This window comes from Nematolebias whitei, chromosome 13 (genome assembly GCF_014905685.2).
Source record: "Nematolebias whitei isolate Nwh7 chromosome 13, NemWhi1, whole genome shotgun sequence".
NCBI lineage: Eukaryota > Metazoa > Chordata > Actinopteri > Cyprinodontiformes > Rivulidae > Nematolebias > Nematolebias whitei.
In genome coordinates, this window is record NC_056510.1 from 16121848 (window position 1) to 16129387 (window position 7540).

Sequence of the window (7540 nt, forward strand, 5' to 3'; positions counted from 1 at the left end):
GTATTTTGGGTCTTCGAGTAAAACCACAATGACACATAGATATGCTAGGGTAAGGTAAAGGATGAGGTTTTTGTTGTACAGAAATGGGAAAACTTCCATGAAATAGGTGGAATGTGAAGGTCTGAAGGAATGGACACAAAAAGTGGTGTTTCTATATGTGGGTGTGTGACACAACTCTCTACTTGACAATGACTAATCCGTTCTTTTTGCCCTCTGTGCTCTCTGTCACTTACTGTTGCTTTTATTTTTTATTTTGTTGTATTTTTGTCTTGCCCCACAGCATGACTAAATACAATCTGTCTCACACATGCACATGCACACACATGCACACATGCATCAGGATGCTGGAGCTGTGTCGCAGACATATTTCAGCAACAAGGTTGTCACTTCTGCTCCTGGCAAGATGTCACCATCCCTCCACCCTCACAATAAAAACCACTCAAGACACGTCAAAGTACACGCGCACACAAAAGCCAATTTATTTTATTTAAATGTTTTCACTGCAGATGTTTATCTTGCCAGAGTGAATAATGACGATGGAAGGCACGACATATGGCAACACCGCCTTTGTACTATGACAAAAAAGCATTTAAATGGGATAAAACAGACGCAATTTGACAATTTTGTTGCTGAACTTTTATGAAATTAATATCTTTCCCTATTTGAGAAGGAGAAAAAAACAGCCAAATCTCAAAATACATTTTGAAAAACAACAACAAAAAAACTGTTAAATATTTTACTAACAACCATTTCAAAGTTATTCAGAATTATTGCACAGTAATGTATAAAATGAGGTTATTACATATCCAAATCACATTTGGCTGAGAGGTAAAGTGCAATCTCCCTTTTTTAAACCCCAACTTCCTGTATTTTATTTATTTTGCTTTATTTTATTATTACTCCTGGTGGAAAAGTTAATCCCTGGTCCAATGCATGCCCTGTTAACCCCCCTGAGATGCTGGAACTCCTTCAGCTGGAACAGAAACGTTCTCTTAGCACTGCAGGAGTCAATCAGCATCTTCCAGATGATATCCTGAGCCTCAAACCTTGAACAAAGATACTCTGGTTATTGGCTGCAAACTAAAAGATTAATTCCTGTTTCTCCTTTTTTTTTAAAAACTCAGATTAATGAAAATCTAAACTGCACATTGAATTTAGTAAATTTTCAAATTTTAGTCAAGTTCCAATTCGCTGTGTTTAATTTTCAAGTTATCAGAAACGGTATGAAGTTGATCTCTGTTTTTTGTCAATAATCAAGTTGTAATTTTTAATACCAGCCATAATATAAACATGGCTTAGATTTTAACAATTTTTCCAGTTTTCAATATTTTTCTTTAAGCGGTTGTCATAACTAACTATTAGACATAACGTCCTTAGCAACTCACATGATGACTCAGTTGATGTAAGCTCTCGCAATGTCATATGAACAACAAACCTCTTTGAACATTTTTTTCTTTAGTGTCTGTTTCAGCATGGCAACGAAGACGGCGTATTTTAAATTTAGAGTTAAATGTTACTCTTACACTGTAAAATTTGCTCTCTGAATAGTTGAGTAAATTCTATTGGCAAAACATCCATCCATCCATCCATTTTCTTTACCCGTTTGTTCCATTTTGGGTCACGGGGGTCGCTGGTGCCCATGTCCAGCAATCACTGTGCGAGGGGCGGGGTACACCCTGGACGGGTTGCAAGTCCATCACAGGGCCACATAGAGACAAACGAGACAAACAATCATTCACTCTCTCACTCACACCTAGGGACAATTTAGAGTTACCAATCAGCCTAACATGCATGTTTTTGGTCTGTGGGAGGAAACCGGAGCACCCGGAGAAAACCCACGCATGCACGGAGAGAACATGCAAACTCCACCCAGAAAGGCCCCTGGACCGGGGTTTGAACCAGGGACCTTCTCACTGAGAGGCAGCAGCTCTACCAGTTGCGCCACCGTGCTGCCCATTGGCAAAACAATCAGATTAAAAGATGCAAGGAAAAGGTGACATGATTCTGCTCTCGGCTGACATTCCTGCATGCACCTGCCCAGCTGTGCTCTATCATCACCTGATGGCAGTGGGGATTTAAGGCTGAGCTGACAGCCTCTGTGGAACCACTCATTTCTCCTCCTCAGACAAAAACGCTTACAATTTCCAATACCTGTTAAAATAAAAGTATTTGTACTTGCCTCCGTTTCCTGTTTGGTGATTTCCAACTAACTCAGAAACCTGTGGATGGGACTAGTAAAGAAGAGCATAGAGCAGACAGCCAGAATGTGTGTGTGTGACAAGTGGAGTCTATATTAATATTAATGTTAAGATTATAACTAACATCTATAATTGTAAAAAAATCCCCCTCACCCCATGACACAAAAATCACAAAATGACACATGCTGTGCAAGAAGTCATTGTGCAGATGTATGTAAAAACAAAATGAGAATAAATACAGAATTAGCTCGACGTGCTTGCACCAATATCTCTAAATATAAAATACGATTGACTCCATTCTGATTCAAACCGTTTTTGTAAACTGCGAGTCATTATGGCTGCAGAGGCACGGGTCAAACACAGCTGAAATGGTTACAGCTAAATGGTGCTCATTGCCAGAGGTGATTACTCACTTGAGTGCGTGGCCTTTTTCAAAGATCACAGTTTGTTTCAGTTGACCACAGCTGAGCAGATAAACATATTCCCTGTGATTGTTTTCATTAGAGTGTAAATGTCAGGGTCACCCTGGTTTTTGTCTTTCAGGAAATCCAAGCAGGTGAAGCCGTCTGTTTGACAGAGCCGTGTGGAGAGCAGCTATTTTTTTTTTAATTCATATTACAGTAAACCAAACCTCAGGTGCAGAAGGATGAGGCACCCTTCTTGTTATCTGAGTAGTGAGTGTCACTAATCTGTATCAAACTGTCAAGTTACATCCACAAGGGCTGATGACGCCTATCCTTTAATTCTCAAGATTATCAGCCGTCTTCTTGTTGATTTAGTGTGCCGGTGCTTCAGTACTGTCTCACTTTATTTTCATTTAAGTAAAACATTTTTAAAAAAGTCAGCTTTTTCAAAAACCAACTGTGAGCCAGTTTAAACTTTTTTTTTAATTTTTTTATTATCAAGCTTTTACAGAGAATAAAGGCAAGAAAAAGAGTTTTATGTCAAAGGCACAGCAGGAGAACTGACATTTTTGGCAAATCCACACACACACCAGCTTTTCTTTTTGCCCTCTTTTTTTGTAAAGCTTTGTGTGTGCGTGTGTGCATGTGTAGCTTGCAAAGAAAAGCAGACATCTTTGTCCTTGGTTCAATACTTCCTGAGCATGCAGTGCAGTCCCACAAGTGCCTGTCAACCATACCAAATTAGAAATGTATTCATACCACTGACTTATGCGAGCTAAATAAAACACAATGTACATCCCCTCGACAAGATGGTTGTGTTGTACATTTAGTTTGAGTGCATGTTTTGTTCATGCAGTATCACTGTCCATGGACATTCTGTTTCATCCATGACACAAATCCGAATGAAAATCCATCCAGGTCTCTCTTGTAAATGAGTTCTCGAGGCTCAATGGGATTAACCTGTCTAAATAAAGGTTGAGCAAAAAAAGAAAATGCCATATGTTGGTAATAGCAAAAATTACAGCAGCTGTTTTGTAGGCTGAGATGTTTTTAGTCTGGTGATGTTCAAGTTCAAGAAGTTTTTATTGTCATTTACATCACATGTGGTACATGAGGTGGAATGAAATTCTGTACACAGGGTCCCAGTTACAGCCAGCAACAGCAACAATATAAAGTGTAAAAAGAAACAGTAAATAAGGATCTAAGATAAGAAATACACTAAACACTAATAGTGAAAAACTACACTGAGCAACAGCAGCACGAACATGAGTCTGTGTGAGCAGATGAGTATGAATGAATGCAGTAGCATGAAAAATCAGCAGCATGAGATCAGCAGCACATATCACAAATCAAAGTGGCATTACAGTGATTTTTTTCTTTTTGTTCACAATGTAAGCCGATTGTTCTCTAATTTAAAAGAATAGCTACAAAAAATAAAGGCTTTCTATCTACATTTTGCCTTTCTCAATGCAGTTTTGGCTTTGGAAAAAGAAAAAAAAGACTCTTGGCAGGATTAAAATGTTTTACCAAGTCCAAACCCGAAATCCAATTCAGTCCAAAACCAAACTAAAGTTAAAGCAATCCAAATAAAAAGCAGTATGGCACAAATTGCTGATCAGTAAAAGAAAAAGCGGAAACCAGCAGTTTGTGTCAATTTGGCACAATCAAATGAGTAAATTTTTATCTGTAAGCTTTATAAACTGAAAATAAATCTGGTTATTAAATTAGATAAATATTAAAAACTTGTTGAAAGAACATTTATCATCCACCACCTGACAAGCCCAAGTTTTAAAGACAAATACTTTCAGGATATGGCTGATAACTCTCAACTACAAAAACACATCAAATTTTAGCTTAACATCTGTACAATTCTGTGTAAAAGGCTGTTTTTTTGTGTGATTTTATTCAGTTTGATCAGCTGTGGCAGATGTTTTATATCAACCTGATTCCAAAGGGACTTTTAGATGTGCATAAAGCAGGCAATAAAAAATTAGCGTCAATAAATAAATAAAATAATGCAAATTTAGAAGACAGAATTAAAAGAAGCAGGTTTGGTTGAATTAAGTTAATTAAAGCAGCTATAGATTATTGTTAAAATTGGAAACAAAAGGTATAGTTTTGCTTTTTAAAACTTTAATAAATTGCATCCAGCAGTGGATGGTGCTTTAGCTTAAGTAATGTGACAAAACATTACAGTTTGCTTGTGCTAGTGAATCTGACAAGGACATTACTTTGTTACCACTGGCCAGTCAGGCATGTCATCACCATTTATATTTTCCATGGAAACAATAAATCAGACCAAAACAAAGTGTAATCCATTTCTTACACTGGCCTGCAGCATGGAAAAACTGCAAAGCTGTGCTCTCTCAATGAAGTAAAGCTTAACACATTTTATTCAAAGGGACAATAACAGTTCTGTAATTTATATCAACTGGCTTCAAAGGTGAGCAGATCAAGATGAACCTCTACTGAAATCAGGGGTAGTTGAATGCATCCATCCATCTATTTGGATCCTGCAGCAGTTGCATACAGCATCATCAACATTGTCTCTAACGCTAAAATGACCTTCACTGGCTCAGCATGCTGAAACAAGAGAAAAACGGAGGCAGAGAGGTACAGACGGAGATGAAAGAGGGATGGCGATGTGATAAATGAACAGAGGGAGGAGTGTTGCGAGAAACGAGACAGAAGGCACGATGAGAAAAAAGAAATGAATGGGAGCGGAGGATGCAAATGAAGAAACGGGAGCTGAGTGAAATTAGAAGTGGAGAGAAAAAGATGAGTGCCACAGTGTGACGAACAGCAGCGAGCACAGAATAAATCTTTGTTTTCCACATGCACCAACAAGGCTCAATGGGCTTGTTGATCTTTCGTGAGTCAAATACATTTACTTGGAATTTACACACAAAGCGGCAGGCACCAACAAAGATGCTTGGATGTATTCTGCAAACAAAGTTAAGTGTCTCCTAGAGGATCAGCATCTCATACAGGCGGAATGACAACAATTAGATTAACAGCATCCGTGCACATTTGACCTTCGCTTTAACCTTGTTTAGCCTGATTCACCGCACTAGAGATGAACAAGTACATGTTGATGAGAGGGAGAATGACTGAAAAAAGTAAGGCGAGTGCTAACGCAGTGCTGCAGGCTTCACTGCCTAAATACTCTTTCCTGCTCTGACTCATCGCAGAGTCATGAAACAGTAAAGCCGGTAAAAGGAGATTAATTAAAACCTATCCAATACATTGAGAGGAAATGCACGACTGTGAACCCCAGCAAAACACCCACCAAGATATGTAAAATCTCTCCTTCTGTCTTACAGTTTCCATCTTGCTCTTTTATTCTCTATCTTAGTTTTGCACTTCGTATAATCTTCACCTCATTAGCATTTCAAAAATCGTATTCTTATGCGTCATACATTGCAGGCGCTCTGGTGAGTTTGTCATTAGTTGGTTATGAAACCGAGGCAACTCAGCCTCCCAATGAGAGTTCATGGTTCTTGGAAGACGCATTGCATGCCACAAAATCACAAAACACACTGGCAAAGGAGTGCAAGGGATTGAGCATAGCAGGATGTCGGGAAATAAGTGATTCAAGGGAAATGTACCAATCTTCAGGGAGAAACTGGGTCATCGCAGCAGGATTTAGCCAAAAAAAGAAGATAAAAATAAGACAGATTTCAAGTGTCAAAATGTCATAAAGTGTTAACATTAATAAAACATCTGACTGTGCAAAGTGATGGGAGACAAATGAAAAGAAAAACTAAATTGAAACACTTTTTTTTTTATTACATTCAAAACAAATGATAATTAAAAAAATATCTATATTTGTCAGCAAGACTGTTTTAAGACGTTTGAAACGTGAAATACACAAGACGACTCCAAATCAAGCACATTTATATGTACAGTATATGTAGTAGATGAAGTTGGACACAGGTATGCAGACAAGCATGAGGAGCTTCGAGTAAACTCTAAAAGATGTATTAAATAAGCAAAAACCAAAAGGCTAGTGTCGCAGGCAGCAATAACTAGAAAACAACTTGAGGGGACACCGAGGATAACCGAAACAAGATGAGGCACAACGCCCGACTAGAGAGATGATGACTGAGAGTCCATGGACAGGGGCTGATGAGCAGAGTGGAGACACCTGGGCTAACCTGGAACAGGTGAGAGTGGGTGGGGCAGGAGCAGGGGAGCAAGCTGGCAAAGGCAGAAAGAAACAACTCCCTTATAACAGGAAGAAACTTCTAGCAGAACCAGGCTCAGGAAGAGCGGCCGCTGGGATTTGAGATGACAGAAACAGAAGCACAAAAGGATTGGTCCAGGTGTAGTTCCTATGGGAAGGATGACATTATGTGACATAATTGCAAATTCAGTGGTGTCGATAAGACGTTGAAGCCAATAGCAGTATTACTAAGAACTATTTCAGGAAACCCAAGCCCATCCTAACTATAGGATTTCCATAAAAAAAAAAACTGTATTATAAAAAAATGGAGGATGGTTTCAAGAGAGGAGCCTGGAAACTATAAGCTTAGTTCTAGTTTTATTAACTTTAGGAACTACAAGTAAACCCGACTACAGCAATGGTATTTTGTTATTTCTGATGACAGTGGTGATGCATTATCCCTTTCAAAGGTGAAAACAACTAACCTGAAATTAAACAGAATTTTTTTTTTTTTTTAACTGATGGTCTTTTGGATGAAAGAAAACATTTCAACAAAAAGTAACCATCCAGAGGACCTCACTTCACTTTGTTGTTTTTTTTTAACCTGGATTATTGAGCATGAGCTTTGATGTTTTGAATCACTTTGGCTGTGGCTGCCTCAGAGGAGTCGGCAGAAGAGAGGGCGGACTGACTCTAGAAACCATCTTATCACCATCAAACTGGTTGGCCCACTATGTGAATATGCTACTTATTGGACTGAGTTTGTTATCGCT